The sequence below is a fragment of the Anastrepha ludens genome, chromosome 5 (genome assembly GCF_028408465.1).
Source record: "Anastrepha ludens isolate Willacy chromosome 5, idAnaLude1.1, whole genome shotgun sequence".
Taxonomy (NCBI): Eukaryota; Metazoa; Arthropoda; class Insecta; order Diptera; family Tephritidae; genus Anastrepha; species Anastrepha ludens.
In genome coordinates this window covers 99,294,493-99,305,615 of record NC_071501.1, presented here as the reverse complement: position 1 = coordinate 99,305,615, position 11,123 = coordinate 99,294,493, and positions in this window count along the sequence as shown.

The window sequence follows — 11,123 nt, the reverse complement described above, 5'->3', positions numbered from 1 at the left end:
AATCGAAGTTGTCATTCATGAAATTGGAGCCCAAACAATCGAAACTGTGCTTAAAAATTGGGTTGATCGAATGGCCTACTGTAAAGCCAGTCGTGGCAGTCATTTGAACGATATTATTTTTCATTCCTAAATGACAATGTTCAATCTTCAAAATAAAAAAAAAGGTTGAAAAATTATTGATTAGTTTTTTTTATAGCCGATTCAAAAAGCAAATTTTACATGGCCCACCCTGTACTAAAAACGCACAGAAAGACTTTATCTGTTAAAGTGAATTTCTTCATATTCGGGCAGCGTCCCAGTCTAGCACTCCTCAAGCGCCGTTTTGATGCCATTTTGAGACCTCTAACAGACTGATATCTACAGCCAGCCAGAGCTGTTGATATAAGGGAGAAGATTGATGGGATTTACGTTGGCGCACTGCCCCAGGCTGTCGAAGAAACAAGCACCCAGTGACACTAGTCGTCTAGCTAGCTCCCAAACCCGGACATTTGCAGAGAAAGCGGTCAACAGTCACCTTCTCTGAAAGGTCCCCACAGCTTCTGCATTGAGGGTTAAATGGTAATCCTAGCTTTTGCGCGTATGTGCCGAACGTCCAGTGACCGGTAAAAACAGCTACGAGTTTGGAAGTTGAATGGCGAAGAGTCGCCAGCACTTTCTCAGACCTCCTTCTATTGTACTGAGGTCAAAGGGTTTTTTAAATAGCACATGAAGAAACGGAGCTACATTTTTTCTGCGCTTTTCTGAGAAATAATTTGTGCAGTTCCCCTTTAGCAACTGTCAGAGGGATACCGATGACCGGGTAGGAGGTCTCTGAGGCCAATTCAGTCCCCTTCTCATCCTCCCCAAACTCATCAGCAACTTCATTTCCCGCTATGTTCATTTGTCCTGGAACCCAGATTAGAGAAATGTTACCTGCACACCGAAGAGATTTGATCTCCTCTTTACAAGAGTTTACTAATTGCGTTCTGCCTCATGGCGTCGTCAGAGCCTTGACTATGGGAAAAAATGTTTATATCTCCCTCGCTCCCGCGTTCTATAAGCATTTTGCATGCCTGCAGGATCGCAAAGACTTCTTCTTGAAAAACATTAGCAGTGTTCGGCAGTTGAAAGGAGATAGATAAATTGGCTGAGTTAGAGAAAACCCATGCTCCGACTCCCAATACCATCTTGGAACCCTGCCCTAGCACGACCCTCAAACTCTAGTTTGCGGATAGAGAAACCTATTCGAAGTTCGGAAAAATACGGTGTTAAGTGCCCGAAAATGCTACCATGTCCTTGAGAGATTGCCTCCAGAGGCCAACCTTCTTTAACCTGATTACACTTTGAGCTGCGATGGAAATAAAGTAAAAGTCGATGGGAAGTAAAGGCAAAATGACATTCAGGGCAGCACTGGGGCTAGTTTTACATGCTTCCCACCAAACCTGAAATCCATACGTTAAAATTGGCAGAACCACTGCATTGTACATCCACGCTCCCCACACAGGCAACTTTTTCAATATCTTTATAAGATTGTAACTCATTTTTTGACTTTTTTTGTTTTTGGTCATTAAATTGAAAATATTATTTCCTGCAAGTTGAGCTCAAGCTCAGAATTCTTATTTTATTTTGTGTTTGTTTTTTGTCGTTTTGTTAGTGAGAAGGCTACCAAATAAAAAAAATAATACATTGATTGTTTAGCTCGAAAAATTGCTGTGATTTCAAATATGCGGCATAAAGTAAAAATGCATCGTAAGCAAAAATGCATCGCATTAAAAGTGCTTTATCTAACTTTATCAGCTTTGCAGTCTCCTGCATTGACGCTGTGGTCTGATACCCATATAAACTTGTTAGAGAACCACTCATTTGCATGCAAATGGAAATCAGCAGGATTGAGCGAATGGATTGAGCTTAGACAATTTCCAGGCCTTTAATGAGCCAAGGATCTTGATTGCTATATTACTTGGCCAAAGGAATGAAATCGCTAATCTTGCACTTCCTTCTAATGATTATCAGTAGCCAATTGGCGACTACAACTTCAAAAAATCACAGCAAGAAAAAGTCAATATGGAAGCCTAATTTCAGACTTAATGATGGGTTCTACGTAGAGGACTCCTACATTCAACTTCTTACAAGCACCACGAACGGACGCACTGGACTCTGTTAGCAAATATTATACCCCGTTCAGTCTGTTTTGTGGGTATGTGGGTAGTACAGAATGCACTCGGACCAAAAAAAATGTACAATGTTGTGCATTTGTTATACTAAAAATTGTCTCACATCGTCAAGGGAAAAAAAATATCAAAAATCTGCTGGAATTTTGAGCTCCACACATACATCACAAACTTGTTTGGTTGCCTGCTTCTATATTAATAAGCTATAAAACTGTTTACTGAGCAATTTTCTAAAAATTCTAAATAAAAAGTATTTATAAAAATGGTAAAAGTGTAAATAATTTTGTTTTTAATTTTGCACAAAGTATGATACTTGGATTTATTTGGTTTATTTATTAACTTTTTTTTAATTTTTTTTTTTTTTAAGAACGAAATATATTTTTATAAAAACAATAATTAAAACTAAATAAAACAAAAATAAAAAAATATTCAAAACATATCATTGTGTGGTGAGCCTAACTTTATTTCATTCCCTTTATTTCACTCACTTTATTTCTAAGGTTAAAAATTGTCTAATGCAGTGAATTTGTCGCCTCCTCAAAAGGTGCATTTCTCTCTCTTCTCAGCCCCCATCGGCAGCTCTGTGTTTGGCTTTGCATGCTGAACCGTATCAAATAAATATCTACACGCACACTTGCCCATTTTATATTTGTAGTGCATATTTGGGTGTGATTTGTTGTTGTTATGCTACATACTCACATTCGAAGGCCAAACATTTCTCCATTGACATACACACACACATATCTACGCGATTTGTTGTACTGTGGAGAGTTGTAAGAGCAACAGCAGTTATAATATTTTTCCAATGTACTCAGATCTATTCTCGCGTATGTAAACTACGAATGTTGAACGAGTGAAAATGCAAAAATAAACAGCTCTCATGTTAACATAAAATATTTGCGTCCCCCATGGCAATGCTCTAAGGCAAAAATTGTTGATTATTTTTAAAGTCCCCAATTAAAGTAGGAAATGCTAGCACACAACGCAACCGGCACGTAGCGGTGATAGGCACAACAAATATTTTTATATTTCACCCGAATTCTTTTTGTTGTCTCGCATATTTTGCATATACAAATCAATAGAGAGTTAATGTAATCGGATTTGTAGTCGTGCGTGAAAGTAGTAATTTGTTAGCGTAAAAGTGAACGCCATCAATAATGCAATTTAAAATCATAGACTGAAATAGATTTTGAAATGATGTTGGGTGGATTTTAAAAATAAATTGATTTTGCTGCCGCTAAAGTGATTTTCCAGATTCATAGAAATAATGTGTCTAGGCCGCACAAAAGATTTTGTAATGGAAAAAATAAATTAACTGATTGGGTAATAATAGAAGTAAGAGGCTACTTAGAATTATGATGTGGTTAGGCAGATATGGAAATTTCACAAAATGTGTTTTTAAAAGGGATTTCAAAAGACGCGTTGTTTAAAAATAAAACGTGTAAAAATTTAGATTCTTCCAGGCGTCACTATTATTATTTATTTACAAAATATGGCTCGTAAAAATTATATGTGAAAAACTACATGATTTAAGTGTTCACCAAGAGCACCTCTACAGCTAAAATCCGCTATACAGTCGATTCATGAGTGCCTAGTTGTTGAAAAAGCCGAGAAATCGATGTTGGAGATTGTTCAGCAACACTTTGCGCTACAGCAACAATATTCGCAATGGAGCGTTCAGCTTTTGGTCTGCCAGTCCATTTTCAATCCTAGATAGAACCAGTTTCTTGAATGTTTTTACCAACCTTTGAATTAACGACTCATTCGGACGAATGTTTCCTCCAAAGAAATCACTAATTTTGCGTTATGTTGTTTTGAAGACCGATCATTTTTAGAGTAATTTTCACTCAATTGCGTTGTATTGTACTATCGTGTAAAATTGATATGACATGAGAAAAGGTAACGTCTACAAATTATTCACAACTGAAATCGCGTCGCTTTTGAAAAACCATTTACTCTATGGTCATTGAAGTAAAGATAGGTACTTTTTAATATATATGTACATATGCAATACAAGTACATATAAACAATTTTACCAAAAAACATTTTTTTGAGAATTTCGAAGTTTTTTTTAATACTTGTTTTTAAGTAAAATTTTTTTAATTCAAAATTTTTTTTCTGAAATACATGCAATTTTTGTTACTTACGAGTATAAACAATTTTCCAAAAAAATTTGTTTGGAGAATTTCGAATTTTTTTTTATTTAAAATTTTTTTTTGTGAAACAAATGTAATTTTTGATATTGGAAGTATAAATTATTTTTCCAAAAAAATTTTTTTGGAGGATTTGGAAGTGGGTTTTTTCAAATAGTATTTTTTTATGTAAAAATTTTTAATTCAATTTCTTTTTTAATGAAACAAATGCAATTTGTGTTATAAACGATTATAAGCATTTTTCCAAAAACAAATTTTTTTGGAGAATCTCGAAGTTGCTCTGTTTTTAAATATATATTTTTTTTTATTTAAAGATTTTTAATTGAAAATTCTTTTTATGAAACACACGCAATTTTTGTTATATACGAGTACAAACAATTTTCTAAAAAAAATTTTTTGCACAATTTCGAAGTTGTTTATTTTTTTAAATAATTTTTTTTTTGTAAAATTGTTTAATTAAAATTTTATTTAAAGATTTTTAATTCAAAATTATTTTTATGAAACACTCGCAATTATTGTTATATATGGATGTAAACAATTTTCCAACAAAATTTTTTGGAGAATTTCGAAGTTGTTAATTTTTTTAAATAATTTTTTTTTTTTAATATAAAATTTTTTTACTTCAAAATTTTTTTTTATGAAGCAGATGCCATTTTTGTTATACAAAAGTATAAACAATTTTCCTAAAAACAGATTTTTGGAGAATTTCGAAGTTGTTTTTTTTTTTAATAATTTGTTTTAATCTAAAAATTATTTACTATAATTGAAAATTTGTTTATGAAAAAATTGATATATCAAAAAGAAAGCATATTAACATATGTAAGTTTTTGTTGTTTGCAAACAATTTTCGAAAAACATTTTTTTTTTTTTGGAGAATTTCGAATTTTTTTGTTTTTTTAATTAACAATTTTTTTAACTTAAAATTTTTGTATGAAAAAATTGCTGTATGAGATAAAAAATTATTATGTTTCTATATCTATTGATATTTTTGATCGATTCACAATTAAATATATTCTGCAGGGAAGATTATTTAAATATATAATATATTTTTTTGCTTGTAAAAAATTTTAAATTTTTTTTGGAGAACTTTGACTTTTTTTAATTTTGGTTGGAAATTTTGAAAATTATCGGATTTTTTTTTTAAACATCGATTTTCTTTATTGTTTTTTGAACATTTTTTTAAAGGCGCCCCCGAAAAAAACTTCTTTTTTCAGAATTTCGAATTTTGTTTATAATTAATTATTGGATTTTTTTTTTGGAAATCGAATTTGTTTTGGAAAATTGGACGCGCCGTTTTTGAAAACTAAATATAACAAAAAAAAAATACATATATTTTGCAGGTATTGCAATTGCAATTCTCTATTCACTACGACACTGAATTATGAATGGAGTCCTTGGATTTGTTACCATAATATTTTAGTGAACTAATATTTTTTAAGCTTTACGGGGATTGACAAGATGAGAGCAGTCCTAATAGAGTGATAGTGTAACTATGGTTCAGCTAACTACCATTTATTCAAAACCTAATTGAATCTTGCTACTCTTAGAATCTCTCGGTGAGTTTTAGTTCAAAAATCTTTAGTGACGCATATAGCGTGTTTTTTTTTGTTTTTATTCATATGTTATTTTAGCTATGATAGCTCCTTTTCGCTGAAAATATTGGTTGAAAGTCAGTGGCGGAATGAAGTAAATCGCTTCACGCTTGAAAGACGTTGGAAAATATTGCAAACTTATGATTTTCGAGTGGTCACATCATTTACAAATTTTTATTTGAAAATGCTGCTGAAGACGGTGAGCACTACAGAGAATTGATAAACATTTTTTTTAACCAGAAATTAAAGACACAAACTTTGACGATTTTTAATTTCTGCACGATGGCGCATCCTAGCCTCACAACTCATGCACGAATCGATCTTTTGCGAAACACAGTTCAGTAATCATGTAATCGATAGATGATACTCGCGGCGTTGTCAATTGGCCACCTTCAGGCTGCGATTGGGTGCCGTTACGCTTTATTTGTGGAATGCTGCGATGGACCGATATTATCTGAACTATGCCTTAATGATTAAGGCAAATATCGAGCAAACCATTCGTGAGATAGGGCCAGAAACCTTCATCAAGGTCTTGGAGAACTGGGCTGTGCAGGATCCACTATTGGGATTACTTCTGCTATAGCCCGGCCGTGTTAATAAAACCGTATTCTATACCATAAACAATGGGAATACTTGAATAAACTCTTTGGAGTAAACCAATAATATGCCGAAAACTTGGCTTTTGTTTACTTCTTTTGAATATGTAAAAAGAAATTACTATATAAACCACCGTCTCCAATGGCAATGTCAGCTGTATCGAGCTGCCTGACGTGTACCAGAATCAGTTCTCTAGTCATAATCTTTGGAATAATCGCTTGCTTGTCCAATCAACTTTTAATATTACGCAACACTTTGTAATGTTTTCGATTTTGGCACTAATATTTTTAGATTTAAATTCGATCCGTTTTCTTTATTTCTTTAAGTGAATTAGTCAGCAAGTCTGTTAGAGACCTGAAGGGACGAAAACCTAAGAAGGTCACTTCTTCTTTTTGATTGACGCGATAGCCACTTAAGTGATTTTGGCCGAGTTCAACAGTCGTTTCTTTCTCTTAAAATAAGTTATATGTATATTTTATTTACAACGAATTCTTATTAAATAAATAAATTGAAAAATAAAATAAATAGCAAATAAGGTTGTACTTGACTATTGTGGAATATGAAAAATATTAAAAAGATTTATTTAAATAAAAAAAGACAAATATTTCATAAACCGTTGAGAATTGAAAGCATATATGTATGCTAAGTCGTAATTCCTCTTAAATGCGACAAATAAAACTAATCCTTATATTTTATACCTACAGAAATCCTTTACTAAAGTTCTCAAAATAGCAGATGATATATAGTGCACCTTTAGAAAATAAAAATAAATAGAAAAATGTAAAACTACTTTCTGCTTTCTGTCATTGACAGGGTTAATTATTTATACGAATTGGTATTGCTTCGAGTCCAAGCATTATTGGCGAAAAATCGCAACACGTGTGGAAAGAGGTTAACTACTAAAAAACTTACAATATATTTTTTTTAATTTCGTGGATTTATTCGTATTGAGTCTCTAAGTAGATGTGAAAAGAATTAGTCAATAATTCGATAAGAATTTACGCCCTCATAAGCAATGCAATTAGAAGGAAAACTGCCAATTTTTTCGTTAATGAAAAGCTAATCAGGGTACAGCGCCATCTCTCGATAATTTGTGTACATATTCTCTAAGCTTTCCTGACATGATACCGAACTTTTCATACCAATTTAAACTGATTTACTTCATGGCATAGTATTTATATATACAGTTTGGGCAGTAGTTGACATTCGTTTGAAGTGTAAAGATACTTTTTTATGAAATGTCTACGTTCGTCCCGAAAAAGCAGCTTATGCGGGAAGTCATGCTTCATTATTACCTCTTAAAGAAAAGTGCGTCTGAAACGTTTCGTATATTGTTCAATATTTACGGCAATCACGCTCCATAAAATACAACTTATAAAGAGTGGTTTCGACGCTTCCAAAGTAGCAACTTCGACGTGAGTGATAAAGATCGCGAAGGGTACCGAAAAAATTCGAAGATACTCAACTACAACAATTATTGGATGAAGACGCATGCCGAATCCTTGACGATATGTCTAAAGAGTTAGATGTTGGCAGATCAACCGTCGGTAAACGTTTGCATGCAATGGGAAAGGCCCAGAAAGCACGTAACTGGGTGGCACATCAATTTGAGGGAGAGGGATATCGCGAGAAGTTTGGTGACGTGTGAGATGTTTCTTGAACGGCAGAAAAGAAAAGGTTTTCTGCATCGCAACGTCACTGGCGATGAAAAATGAATTTTTAATGATAACCCTAAGCGACGGAAATGTTGGAGCTTGCCAGGTGAACCAAGTCCATCGACAGCGAAAAAAAAATGTTTATGCTTCAAAGGTTATGTTATGCGTCTGGTGGGATCAAAAGGGTGCCATCTATTACGAAGTCCTTAGACCATCTGAAACCATCACTGGCGATCGTTACCGACTGCAGCTAAAGCGTTTGAATCGAGCTCTCAAAGAAAAGTGGCTCAAATGGGGCGGTAGACATGATAAAGGGATTTTGCTGGTTGCTACATGACAACGCCAGACCACACGTTGCTCAATCGGTCCAGAAATATTTAGAGGGACTGAATTGGGAAATCTTGCCCCACCCGCCGTATTCCCCAGCTGTTGCACCTTCGGATTACCATCTGTTGCGATCAAAGCAGTCAGCCCTTATTAGAGTGCGGTTCACTTCTTAGGAGAGCATCGCAAACTGGCTCAATGAATGGAGCAAGGCAAAAGAACTCGATTTTTTCGTCAGAGGAATCCGTATGCTGCCTGAAAGATGGAGTAAAGCGGTAGCTTCTAATTCGTAACTTTGGCTAAGAAAAGACGGAAACTTATTTCCATATTCAATAATTCATGCTAGTTTAGCTGGTAATTCAAGTTAATCACACTTTGAATAATAACTCCGCTTACGGAAGACTTATATGGCGTCTTTCATTTCTGACGCTCTAATTTCCACAATGCATGATGGACGGCTGGGGAAAGCTAGCGGAAAAATTCCGTGAAAATCCACATGTATTTGATGTTGACAGTCAACCATGGAATACTGTCAAATTCAACAAAGCATTAAAACTATTAAAATGGATTATCAAAATTAGTACTCCAACTAAGCATGAAAGACAAGCTCATTAAAAATAAACTATCCAAGTACTATGCGGAAACTTATAAGTGGTAAACAAAAAATGCCCGCTATGCATTGCCAAAACTCTCTATATCCAACAGAGCATCTTTTAGGCGCACTCGAACTCATTTATCAGCCTGTAGCCTTTAGAGCTTTGAGGAAGTTTTTGTTCTACAATTATGAATAAAAAGTACTGAAACTTATTTAGATTGCATCTACAGGTAAACTGAGAAAATTGTATTTAACTTGAGAAACTTCACTTGCAAAATCTCATTCATATGCTTGGATAAGTTTCATTTATGTTTGAATTTTTATTGCTTGTGCAAAGAACGCACGCAATTATCCACCGGGCATCGGCTAGCACTCTGCACATTTCTACTATGTATATTACTTTTCTCACACGATATCGAGATTTGCAAAACGCAATTCAATTCCGGCCTCAGAGTGCTAATATTTGTTAAAACACACTGCGATAGAATAGCAAATGCGAGTGGTAAATAATGGTGTGTGGCAGGATGAAGAAGCGTCAACAACAGTGTTGGTACGTGCACAAATACAAAATAAAAACGGCATTAGCCATTTGCATATACAATTGGCTAAAAGCAGTACAAAATAGCAACAAATATAAGTGCATGCAAACACTGGCACACACACACACAGAGAGAGAGGACGATTCATATATACAGATGATGTGACAAAAATACTCATAGATTGCATGCGAACGCAAATGCCAATGAAAGCAGCACCAAACGATAAACAGACATACCATTCTGTCAAGCTAACGAAGTGACAAACTGACATACTTTGAGTAGTGTGCAAAAAGATAAAGGCACACACAGCCACACATTCAACATGCCACGAATCATTCTGCAACGCTACACTAATACAAAACACGACCAAGCCAACCAAACTCTTGGCAAGCCAATTGCGTGTTAGCATATTTGCCAGTGCGCGTGTGTGCGTGTGCACTCACGTTGCTGTTGTGACTACTGTGTTGACTGTGTACGGCAAAAATATTGGCAACGCGTGTATGCTGATTTCAATGCCAAAACCGAAAATTGGCTGCACTCAAAAGGTAAACGAATTTGCAAAACGCCAATCGCGAGCAGCGCTGACAAAGCGAGGTAGGCGAGGGTGTTAGTTAGCAATAAAAAGTATTTTCGTATGCTTATTGGCAATGAGGTGGTAGTCGAGGTGGTAGTGGTGCAAGTAGGCGCTTCCGCCATTGAGGTGCGAATAAATGCGCAAGCACGCACGCATATGCGCGCTAAAAAGGTAAGTAGTCGCACAAAGTCTGATTTATAGCGAGCGAGCTTCTTAGTTCATGCATATGCGGGTAACTGTATCTCTATAGTTCGCTATGCTAAGTCACTTTGTGGCTCCGATCCAAGTTAGTGTACGAGTTATTAAGTTACTTATTTCAATCTGAAGCAAAAGTCATAACTCAAAAGTGATTTTTATCTCTAATTTTTTCGAAAACTAATACACCAAAAGTGTTATATAACTTCAAAAAAGATAGAAAAGAAAACTTTTTTCGGCAATATTTTAATCCACTTGAAATGGTAGCTGTTGGCACTTCAAATTCAAACGTTTTAAATAAAGCGAAAAAAAATACTTCAAAACGCACAACTTCTGCACAGCAGTCACTTTGCATACTCAGTCTGTCGTGATTTGTTTTTGTATTTTTGCGTTTCTACCATTCAAGTAGAAAACTTGTAAATGCAGCATGTTATTTACCCAAAAATTGTCGCCATTTGCATTTGCATATGAAAAAGTTTTCAAAAATAAAATTCATAAAGAAACTTTTACTCGATTGCTATTTTTGTTATTCTTGCAAAAGTTATACGCAGCAGCGGCTGCTGCGGCGGCGGCTGGCGTTGGTGGCAGATGTTGATGTTGGCAGCGAATATTGATGTTGTTAGCTGGTGTTGACGCTGATAACTATTTGGATGCGTACATCTGCCACTGCTGCATTTTGTCAAAGTTTTACGCATACAATTCGTAAATCACAACTTATAATCTGAATAATTGCGCGCTATAAATGCGCG